A 12,586-nucleotide genomic window follows, 5' to 3' on the forward strand; every position below is an offset into this window, starting at 1 on the left:
CCACGCGTTTCACTCTTTGCATTGCAATAAGAGAAATTCCAGTCTATATCCGCCACAAAAAAAATGACATGCTGTAGATTTCAAACCCAGATCTCCTGTCAGTTTACGTGCGGATGTATTTCTTAAAATCTCATGAGCTTTGATGCACCATGACCGCATATGCCGAGTACGGTCTTTTCCTACGTATGTAACCTAACCACCAAGACTGCCCACCGACCAAACCTTTTCCTTAAATAAAAACATAACCAATTATTCTTTTGGATATTTTGGCCACAGCGGCCAACTTTTATTAACAAAATTAACATAAACATAAATACAACAGTATAAATTCGAGGGGAGGGTTCTTGGAGCTAAAAAGATCTGGCAAAAAACCCCACAAGAGAAGATCGACCACCATATTACCCTCAGCCGTGAAAACCAGCTCGAGGGCACCGTACATCCCGTTCCGGGAAGAGAAAAAACCACCGACAGCTCCCAGGGTAAAACCCCGTCCAGAGCCCATACCAAAATGCCAGATCCAACCCCACCACATTTTAAATTGCCTGCAATTATGCTCCAATTCCTTCCCCCAACCAATCAGCGTCAACTCCAAGAACCCCCGCCCCCCCACTGCCACTGTGACAATAAACGAATAAAATGCAAATAATGACCAAACACCCGCATACAAAGTGTAATCCCAAACCCCAAAATGCCTTCTTTTTTTTTTTTTTTTTTTTTTTTATCTTTTAACAGATATATAACTTCCTTCGCCAAATCAATATATAAACTCTGCCCAACAATTCCCCCCCCCCCCCTCATTAAAAAACCCCCAAGCACAAGCCAACAAGGGAGGGTGGGTGGGTCTTCCTTCCTCTGGATTAAGGTAGGGAATGGCGGTTTTCCCGCACTTTCCCTACTACCTCCCCCTTCTAAACCCCTCCCCCCCCCTTTCCATTCTCCTATCCCCAGCCGTAGCATTATTTAAAAAGACCGCCCGGCTCAAAGCAGTCATGGGGGGCCTCCTCCCAGCTGCGCTTTGTTCCAGCCCCCATCTTGACCGCATATGCCGAGTACGGTCTTTTCCTACGTATGTAACCTAACCACCAAGACTGCCCACCGACCAAACCTTTTCCTTAAATAAAAACATAACCAATTATTCTTTTGGATATTTTGGCCACAGCGGCCAACTTTTATTAACAAAATTAACATAAACATAAATACAACAGTATAAATTCGAGGGGAGGGTTCTTGGAGCTAAAAAGATCTGGCAAAAAACCCCACAAGAGAAGATCGACCACCATATTACCCTCAGCCGTGAAAACCAGCTCGAGGGCACCGTACATCCCGTTCCGGGAAGAGAAAAAACCACCGACAGCTCCCAGGGTAAAACCCCGTCCAGAGCCCATACCAAAATGCCAGATCCAACCCCACCACATTTTAAATTGCCTGCAATTATGCTCCAATTCCTTCCCCCAACCAATCAGCGTCAACTCCAAGAACCCCCGCCCCCCCACCACACACGAACAGCCCTGACCACCTCAGGCTCGTGAGTGCCCCAACGCCACCAACGCCCGTTCAACTCCCTCTTGCAATGCTAAAGTCCACAAATCAATCCCAATTGCGTTTAAGTGGACTCCGTCCTCCAACCAATAGTTACCAAGCCCTGACTCCAATTCAAAATGTCTCACACTAATCCCCCCGTTCCTGGAAACAAAACCCGCTATTGCCCTATTCAACTTGACCCTAGCCCTATTAATACCCTTCAAAGATCTAGCCCCCCTCCACCGTTGCCTAGGCACAATATCTGACCATACAATCAACACCCCAGGAAATGATACCTGCAACCTCAACAAATCGAACCGTATGTCCCTAATCAACTCCCTGACAGGCCGCACACCCAAGTCGTTCCCCCCCAAATGCACAATTAAAATATCAGGTTGTCTATCTAAACGAACCGCCTTAGAAAATTCAGAAAGGGCCCTACTCCATACCATCCCCCTATATCCCAACCACCGAATGACAACTTGACGCCTACTAAACCCCAGTTGCCTACCGTCCGGCCTGACCTCGGCCCGCAGCGCCCCCCAATGAACGAACGAATGTCCGAAGATCCAGGCTAAGTAAGGGGACACACCTGCAACAAGATGCATGAAGAAAAAACACTTGGGTCAAATACAAAAATCATAATCACCCACTAAATTAATGACGGACGTAACTTAAGTAACGATTGGAAGTCCACCTGCCAATTCTACAAATGTCTTCCGCGCCCAAACCCAAACTATCTGCTTCTGATGCCGCCCCGATACGAAATGAATGCGACCCAAACAAATCCGGAGAAAGGCCCAACTCCCGCAAGCCCCTTCTTAACACCGCAATGAACTGAAAGCGTGACAAAAAGGACCCATCTACGTGACACAACAAAGGGCCAGATCTGCCTGACCATAACTGCCAGTATGCTTCCAGACAACCTCTAGGGCACATCAGAGACCCGTTAACCCTCCCCAGCACCACACGTTTTCCTCGCCCCATTTGGTCAGTCTTTGAACGCCGAATCCAAAAAACGATACCCCCCGTCCAAACTTCCACATCCTCCGCCAACAAACCCCCTGCCCGAACTCTGGAACTCGACACCAGCTCCCCAACACGCAATGCCCCAAAAAATGCTAATGAAAAAGCGAGACGAAATAACGCCAACTCAAAACTCGAACCACAAATAATCTCCAAAACTCCTCCCAACCGTTCCAAAAGGCTAAACGAAATGGGGCGGCGACGGTCAATCGACTGATTGCCTCTCCTAAAACCCCTAAGTGCTTGTCTGACCAAAAAATGCTTAGTCGCGTCCACCAACCCCTGCAACTTAAAAGCAAAAGCCAATCCAGCAACAAATTTGTTTACCTTCGAAATCGACCAACCTTCCTCGGCCGCCTTACCGATCAAGAATAACACCGCCAACATCCTATCTTCGTCAGACACCAACTGGCCCCACACCAACACCCAACTTTGCCATACCCTCCAAGAGGCTTCGTATGATGCCCAGGTTTGACTCGTCACAGACTCCCGAATCAACCGGCCCGCTCGTCCATAATCACGCTCCAAAGATGCGAAGGGCATTCCTCTCCCGAGATCTCCGCGTCCGGCGCCAATTCCCGAAAACGGTCCCACTGGAAACGAGACAATGCATCGGCTATTGAGTTCTGCACACCCGGCACATGCACAGCCGAAATACAAGCGTTCAGTTCCAAGCACCGGAAAACCAACTCCCTTACCAACTTAACCACCGGGGGGGATGAGGCCGATAAACTGTTCATCACCGACACGACGCTCATGTTGTCGCAATGAAAACGAATCCTCCTGTTAGCAAACATTTCACCCCAAATGGAAACCGCCACCACGATGGGAAACAATTCCAGCAAAACCAGATTTTTTGTAAGGCCCAACTCCCTCCACTGGCCCGGCCACCGTCCGGCACACCAACGACCACCGCAATAGGCCCCGTAACCAGCCGAACCGGCTGCATCCGTATAAATCTCGCAATCAAAGTTTGTTAAGACCTCCTGCTGAATCAACGACCGCCCGTTGTAATTGCACAAGAAACGTTGCCACACTAGCAAGTCGTCTTTGTGTTCCTTGCTCAGGCGAACAAAATGATGCGGCTCTTTCACACCTGCTGTTGCGACCGACAACCTGCGACAAAATATCCTGCCCATGGGTATGATCCGACATGCAAAATTCAATCTACCCAAGAGAGACTGCAACTCTTTCAAAGTCAGCTTCCTCCTCCTTCTAGCTCTATCAACCTCCTGCTGCAGCATGGCCAACTTATCCTCCGGCAACCGACACTCCATTCTCTCGGAGTCAATTAAAATTCCCAAAAAACTCAACACTGTGGTGGGACCTTCCGTCTTATCCGCCGCTAATGGGACTCCAAAAAGTTCTGCTACCCAAAACATAGCCGTTAACGTATTACGACACACTGCGGAATCAGGCGGCCCAATAAACAAAAAATCATCCAAATAATGGATAACCGACTGAACTCCCGCCACGTCCCTAACCACCCACTCCAGAAAAGTACTAAATGTCTCAAACAATGAACAAGAAATGGCGCAACCCATTGGCAAACATCTGTCCAAATAGTAACCACCATTCCAAAAGCAACCTAACAACGGAACACTGTCCGGATGCACCGGAAGCAACCGGAAGGCCGATTCAATATCCGTCTTTGCCAACAGCGCCCCCGGGCCATGCCTTCTCACCCACTGTACCGCTGCATCGAATGATGTATACTCGACAGAGCACAGTTCCTGGGCGATGCCATCATTTACCGACCGACCCTTTGGATACGACAAATGTTGAATCAACCGAAATTTATTCGGCTCTTTCTTAGGCACCACCCCCAAAGGGGAAACCACCATACCCTCAGTCGGCGGGTTCAAAAACGGCCCAGACATCCTTCCCAACTCCACTTCTTTCTTGAGTTTAACATCAACCACTTCGGCATGCAACATTGCCGACCGCAAATTCTTAATCGAAAAAGGAACCTCGTGACTCGGAGGAGGAATCCTAAAACCATCCGCAAAACCATTAAAAATAATACCTGCCTTCACCTGATCAGGGTACCTATTTAGAAAGGGGGCCATCTCGTGAAGCCTCACCGGGCTCTCCCCCTTGACCGGCACCCACAACTGGCTTTCCTTTCCCCTTCCTGAAACACTTTGAAGCCCCGTGTGAACTTCCATTACAGTGGGAACACACGTGCTTAAATTTACAGGTGTTACCGTATTTACACTGCCCGTCATTAAACTGCCAGCAGGTTCCAGACTTCTCCTTTGCTCCCTGTGCACCCTGACTACTGCTTCCGTGTCCCGCCTGCTGGCTGCCACCACCCCCGGACCCATGAAAGGACTGCCCATGTCTAGCTGGGGCCATAACCTTCAGCCAAAGGCCTATATCCTTCTGGTCCCACCTAATTTCCGGCCTCACCGCCTTCCTCTGCCTAAACTGCTCATCATACCGCAGCCACGTCTGACCGCCGTATGTACGATGCGCCTCCCCAATCGAGTCCAGATAACAAAACAAACCCGAGCAATTCTCGGGCACTTTCTCCCCCACTACGCTCGCCAATATTGCGAATGCCTGTAACCAATTCGCAAATGTCTGCGGAATTAACCGCCACCTCCGCTTTTCTTCCTCCTCCTTTTTGCTATCGTCTTTTTTCCCTTTATCCAAGTTAAACTTCTCCAACGGAAGCAGGGAAAAAATTTCCACGTACTCGTCTCTCCAAATCTTCTCCTTCACCTCCTTTTTTAAATGCGCTCCCAACGGCCCTTCAAAGCACACATAAACTTCCCCTTTCGCTCTGTCATCTAATTTAACCGTATCGCCTTTCTCCTTCTCTGTCTGAACCGAAACCGATACACCTGCCGATGCCACCTCCAATACCCGACTAGGGCTTACCAACCCACTTCCCGACGGGGGTACCACCCCTCGCCCGGCCAACCACGCCTCCACCGGCGATGCGGCAACCCCAGTTGCTGACCCCCCCTCCAATCTACGCAAAATTTGTGACATACCCTGCAATAAGTCCTGCATACCTGGCACCTCTGCCACAATCGGCCCACTCCTCTGCCGTTCCTCACACACCGCCACCCGACCTCCCCTAACTTCCTGCAACCCGGCCCCTGCGGGCGACAAACCAGACATAGACTCATACTCACAACGCTGCGCGGGTGCTGTGTCCCCGCCAGCCAGACCTCCGGATCCCTGTCGCTCCGACCTCCCTTGACGATCACCGCTGGACTCCGACACCTCCTCACTGCGTCGATGCCCTGGGCCCGCGCCCCTGGCCTCCTCGTCACCAGGGGGGACCCGAGCGTGCTGGAACTGCTGCGCCGCTAGCCCTCTCTGCCCCAGGCCCGCGCCCCTGGCCTCCTCGTCACCAGGGGGGACCCGAGCGTGCTGTAGCTGCTGTACCGATCCACTCCTCCGTCCGCCGTCAGTATCCCCCGCCACCCCACCGTCCGATGGGTAACGGGTAAACGCTGCTCTATGTTCCGGAGATCTCCTGGGCGACCGCGACCGATCCCCGCGTTCCAACCCGGGCGAGCCCGCCCGGTCGTGTAACATTCTTCGCTCCCGAGCAGGCAGCTCGACACTGCTGCCTGCATCTCTCCCTCCGCTGCGCCGTTCGGTACAAGCGGGACGTATAAGATCCCCCGACCGCTGACCGTCCGCCGCCTGTGTACTCCTCGTGGTCATCCCAGCAGGCACCCTGGGAGGTGATGGGCTGTGGGTGCCTGCCGCCGGTAAAGGGTCCGGATTACTGGCTGCTGCTGCTGCTCTTCCTGGCCGTGCTGCTCTTCCTAGCCGCGCTGCTCCTCCTGGCTGTGCCACTCTGCCTGGCTGTGCTGTTCCTCCTGGCAGCTCTGCTCTTCCTCTTCCTGCCGCTGCGCGCCCCCTGGGCGCTGTGGATCTGCAGGGGGCAGGGGGAGCGGCGGCCGCTCTCCCTCTGGACACCGGCACAGCAGGAGAAGCCGGTGGAGCGGCGGCCGCACGTCCCCTGGGAGCAGGAGATCTGACAGGAGCTGGGGAAGCTGCGGCTGCGCTCTGCCTGGATCGCGCAGGCCGCACTTCCGGTCCGGCGCTCCCGGCAGCAGCGGCGGTGTCCTGGGCCCGACTCCCGGCGCCTGCAGACCGGGCACTTGGATTCCTGCCGGCGCGGGAGCGAACGGAGGGGGCAGCGCCGCCGGACTCACCGCCCGCAGGGTCCCTGGAGGGGCTCCGGAGCCTGCGCCTGCCACGCGCCGGGACTTCGGGGGATAGTCTCTCTGGGGGCCTGGTCCTCCTGCCCCGTGAGCTCTGCCCGGATCCTCCTGCAGCACCGATGATGGAGGCCAGCTGGGCCTCAAGCCAGCCCCCTCTCCTGGACCTGGCCATCTCTCTCAGCTGGGACATCATTGAATCCGCCGACGCCATCCTGCACGTCTTCCTTCCTCTGGATTAAGGTAGGGAATGGCGGTTTTCCCGCACTTTCCCTACTACCTCCCCCTTCTAAACCCCTCCCCCCCCTTTCCATTCTCCTATCCCCAGCCGTAGCATTATTTAAAAAGACCGCCCGGCTCAAAGCAGTCATGGGGGGCCTCCTCCCAGCTGCGCTTTGTTCCAGCCCCCATCTTTAACGCAGCAGACTTTTTACTAATTACGCTGCCTTTAGGTTCTTCTACTTTGGATGGCAAGTATAGCACTGCAGACAACACTTTTCTTGCCATCAAAAACACAGGAATCTCAAATGGCTGAAAAACAATGCCAGGAATACATTGGTTTAGGAATAAAGGATGAGGAAATGCCCTGGAGTTGTTTCTATTGTACTATAACATATGGAAATCACAGAGGCAATTGCAATTTTGCAACTGCTGTTTTTCAATTAAAGTCAATAAGATATAAAATGTCACAAAAATGCTAGAAAAAGAACACAACTGCGTGATAATAAGCAGCAGAGGGTCAAAATGCACAAACCACTAGGATATAAGCAGAGAGATAACGTGCAACCGGGGCAGTGTATGGAGGCCCAAGAGGTAACAGAACGTTAACTTATGCGGGGCCAACAAATATCAAAGTTTATGTGGCACCCCAGGAGTCCGGATGCCACAGTGGCATTGCCTCCCTCACAGGGGGTGATGTCATGCCTGGAAGCAAGAAGGGATCCCCTTAGCATGCAACACTGGCATGCAACACTTTCCTGACTCCAGACCAGAAGGGGGAGTTCTAAACCTAGCTTCAGGCTTTTTAAGCTGGTCTATAAGTTCTGGCCTGGAGGCGGGGTTAGCTAGTGTTAGTCAGAGAGGAGAGAGGAAGTCAAGGAGGAACCTGAGGATTGGAGCTGTAGATAAGATCACCTCAGGGCCAAGTGCTACAGACAGGACGCCGGAGTCTGTGGTTGTGCGGGTACTAAAGTCCCGGCAGCTAAATCCAGAGGGCAGGGGACTGCAGGTCTCCTGGCCCATCACAACATCTGAAGGCGCAGCAGCAAAGGAGAGCCCGGAGCCACCACGAAGGAGTCACATCTGTAATATACACAAGTTGCCTGCCATACACACAAGGACTAAAGAACAAGAAGGAGCCGAGGACTGAGCATAGCTTTAGGCAGAAAGGACATCAAAATACAGCACAAAAGGGAGGCCTACTCTGAACTCACCGGGTTAGGTGGATTCCAAATTGCTTCCAGACTGCCCGGATCTCCATAACCATCTGTAATCAGTGCCATGGACTGCACCACAAACTGTGAGTTAGGCTGTGTGCACACGTTCAGGATTTCTCATGTTTTTTTCGCAGTTTTTCGCTATACAAATGCGATAAAACCGCAAAAAAATGCATAAATCAAGCATCCTATTATTATAATGCAATCCACAATTTTTGTGCACATGTTGCGGTTTTTCCACAGCGGAATTGCATTGTGCAAAAAAAACGCAGCATGTTCATTCTTTGTGAGGAATAGCGGGGATTCCGCACACATAGGAATGCATTGATCCGCTTACTTTCCGCATGTGGCTATGCCCACTATGCGGGAAGTAAGCGGATCATGTGCGGTTGGCACCCAGGGTGGAGGAGAGGAGACTCTCCTCCAGGCTCTGGGAACCATATACCTGTAAAAAAAAAAAGAATTAAAATAAAAAATCGTGATATTCTCACCTTCTGGCTTCCCCGGCAGCCTTCCCGCTCCTCGCGATGCTCCCGTTCCCAGTGATTCTTTGCGGCATCTGTGGTCATTGCAGCAAGGCATTACTGGGAACGGAAGCTTCCCGGAGCATCGTGAGGAGCGGGAAGGCTGCAGGGGACGTCGGAAGGTGAGAATATCACGCTTTTTTATTTTTTTTATTATTTTTAACATTATATCTTTTTACTATTGATGCTGCATAGTCATGCAGCACTTGTCTGATACATGCTCCACGTGTCTGTCTGATACATACCTCCCATGTCTGATACATGCCCCCCGTGTCTGTCTGATACATGCCTCCCGTGTCTGATACATGCCTCCCGTGTCTGATACATGCCTCTCGTGTCTGATACATGCTCCACGTGTCTGTCTGATACATGCCTCCTGTGTCTGATACATACCTCCCGTGTCTGATACATACCTCCCGTGTCTGATACATACCTCCCGTGTCTGATACATGTCTCTCGTGTCTGATACATGCTCCCTCTGTCTGATACATGCTCCCCGTATCTGTCTGATACATGCCTCCTGTGTCTGATACATGCCTGTCGTGTCTGATACATGCCTCTCGTGTCTGATACATGCCTCTCGTGTCTGATACATGCCTCTCGTGTCTGATACATGCTCCCCATGTCTGTCTGATACATGCCTCCCGTGTCTGATACATGCCTCCTGTGACTGATACATGCCTCTTGTGTCTGATACATGCTCCCCGTGTCTGTCTGATACATGCCTCCCGTGTCTGTCTGATACATGCCTCCCGTGTCTGATACATGCCTCCCGTGTCTGATACATGCCTCTCGTGTCTGATACATGCCTCTCGTGTCTGATACATGCTGCCCGTGTCTGTCTGATACATGCTCCCCGTGTCTGTCTGATACATGCCTCCCGTGTCTGATACATGCCTCCCGTGACTGATACATGCCTCCCGTGTCTGATACATGCCTCTCGTGTCTGATACATGCTCCACATGTCTGTCTGATACATGCCTCCCGTGTCTGATACATGCTCCCTGTGTCTGTCTGATACATGCCTCCCATGTCTGATACGTGCTCCCTGTGTGTCTGATACATGCCTCCCATGTCTGATAAATGCTTCCTGTGTCTGATACATGCCTCTCGTGTCTGATGCATGCTCCCCGTGTCTGTCTGATACACGCCTTCCGTGTCTGATACATGCTCCCTGTGTCTGTCTGATACATGCCTCCTCGAATGTCTGATACATGCTCCCCATGTCTGTCTGATACATGCTCGCCATGTCTGTCTGACACATGCCTCCTGTGTCTGATACATGCCTCCCGTGTCTGATACATGCTCCCCGTGTCTGTCTGAAGTATGCCTCCCGTGTCTGTCTGATACATGCCTCCCATGTCTGTCTGATACATGCCTCCCGTGTCTGTCTGATACATGCCTCCCATGTCTGTCTGATACATGCCTCCCGTGTCTGATACATGCTCCCATATCTGATACATGCTCCCATGTCTGATGCATGCTCCTGTGTCTGATACATGCTCCCATGTCTGATACATGCTCCCGTGTCTGATACATGCTCCCCGTGTCTGATACATGCTCCCGTGTCTGATACATGCCTCCCGTGTCTGATACATGCCTCCCATGTCTGTCTGATACATGCCTCCCGTGTCTGATACATGCCTCCTGTGTCTGCTCCCCGTGTCTGTCTGATACATGCCTCCCGTGTCTGATACATGCCTCTCGTGCCTGATACATGCCTCCTGTGTCTGATACATGCCTCCCATGTCTGTCTGATACATGCCTCCCGTGTCTGATACATGCTCCCGTGTCTAATACATGCCTCCCGTAGGTCGGGCACCATGTATAAGCTGGCAGGTTCCCTTTTAGCTACTTGTCTAACAGTTATAGGACCATGGAGCCAAACCGTACCCTCTCTTTCTAAATGATAGGAAAGCCAACTCTAACTGCATCACCCCACTAATCCAGGATCCCCATCCTTTTTACTACAAGTATCCCAGTTCTAGGTGATCACATACCTTTATAGCCTATCCTGTGTAAAAGTGATAAACGTTTTTCATGGTCTAGCTTTTTAAGCCTTGTCTATAAGAGCGTAAAATGAGTATTTTTCCCAATCAACGGGTCTCGGTAAAAGAAACAAGGAAGGAAACTTTTGGAAATGAAAGAAGAAATCATGCATGAAATCATAAACCTAAAATGAAATAGCAAAAATCTAAATGGAATCACTGATGGAGCTGAAAGCCTCTATTGAGTTCATTTCTGTCATGTGCTTTTCCTAAGAGCTGCATCTAACGTGATCGTGTAGCTCCATTACAGGGACCAGTGTTCTGCACAAATTCCTTCTTCTTTCCGCAATGACCGTATTTCAGTAAATCCCTACACACAAGTACACAGGCTGCATTTTGTCTTGGAAACACATTGAACTCAGCCAAAACGTTATACTGTACTTGTAGGAGGATTTCCTGACAAACATTTTCATGTGTTCCCAATATTCTATTTTACATGCACTGAATCATTGTATTTGTATCCAAAAGGTAACGTCATCTGAATTGGAAAGTTTCCAGGTCAACTCTTGTAGGTCTTAAATCTGTGCACTTCACCAATACGTGCGGATTGCTGAGAATTGGCCTGTGTATACATTGCATTGGAAATATTTCATTAGAATCTGTGCCGAGCTGGATTCGTTCGGAGCACATTAATCTATTGGTGTACATGAGAAATGACCGTCCATATTTCCAGGTTTCAAAACATGTCCTAAGCGAATCCAAGTATGCGTTCACGCTCCAGACTGAAGTGAGCAGTCCCACACTAAACACTTGGAAGAGAGGGACATGCAGCATCTGTTTTATTAGCAGCTCCCTGAGACAAAAGAAATTTTAGGGAAAAAATAATCTATACTGTCTGGCTGAAGTTTTTCTAATAATTAGGTCCATTAGACCACCCGTACGGTATTTAACCGTCTGTAAAGTAAGATAGCATAAGGAGATCGGTTCATAAAATATTAAAAAATTTCAATAATTGCTTAAAGCTTTCACACAAATATCTTGGATAATCCAGAAGATTTCAGTAGAAATTCTTTTCAGGAAAGAAAGAAAAATTAGACAAATATTGTGAGACTATGAGCAAGATAATAGACTCCAGATGTCACCTACCCTGGTTGCTGGATATCCTGTAGCTCTCCGAGTTGCAGCTCTATAGACTGAGGAAGGGTTTTGGGTCCCTCCTATATACAGCTTGGAGATCAATGAATCAGCAGAGGGGGATGTGTCAATAGGTTAAAACATTTCTTCACTTTTTCCAGGAGCAGTTTTGCTGGTTGGTGGGTACTGCCCTCCTCCTCACCGCTCGCCTGTCTGTGGAATGGGATTTCCCGGTGATTAAGCTGTTAATATATGGGACAAAATAGTTTTTGTTTGGAGATCAGTCCTGTGCTTGAGCAAAAGTTCATTTTAACACACTCTAAGAAGAAAGTTCACTCTGGCTCCTTCACTCCTCCTAGAGATGATGAGTATTTAAACAACTGCATACTTCTGGCCATAGACCGAGCAGGTGGAGTTTCTGGGAAAGCTGCACTCAACTTAGATCCTAGATAAAACTATAAAATTTTTAAAAAACTTTTATTCAATTTGTTATAACGCTAATCATTGAGTGTACTTATTATATCCACTGATATGCCTAAACCTACTTCTGTATTCACTTATATTCATAAAACAGATCAAGCCACTTTGGGGGCTATTTCTCTTCAACAAACTAATGTCAAATATTATTATGATATTACTGTAAAAGATTTATTAAGGAACTGTACTCACAGTATGTTACAATGCAACATTTACAAGATAATCAAATTTGTAGAGTGCAAGTACTAAGTCTGAATCATAATGTGTACAGGAGGCTGTAAATACAATAG

General features: G+C 49.7%; 1 protein-coding gene across 1 annotated transcript in view; it reads right to left on the reverse strand.

Annotated features, from left to right (window-relative positions):
- Positions 1-11,968, reverse strand: part of LOC138638134 (leucine-rich repeat-containing protein 15-like) — a 59,551-nt gene extending 47,583 nt beyond the window's left edge. The window contains exon 1 of the mRNA XM_069727174.1: positions 11,832-11,968. The gene's annotated coding sequence lies outside the window, so the exon portion shown is untranslated. The remainder of the gene's footprint in view (positions 1-11,831) is intronic.
- Between the last annotated feature and the right edge of the window lie 618 nt (positions 11,969-12,586).

Source organism: Ranitomeya imitator, chromosome 5 (genome assembly GCF_032444005.1).
Source record: "Ranitomeya imitator isolate aRanImi1 chromosome 5, aRanImi1.pri, whole genome shotgun sequence".
Taxonomy (NCBI): domain Eukaryota; kingdom Metazoa; phylum Chordata; class Amphibia; order Anura; family Dendrobatidae; genus Ranitomeya; species Ranitomeya imitator.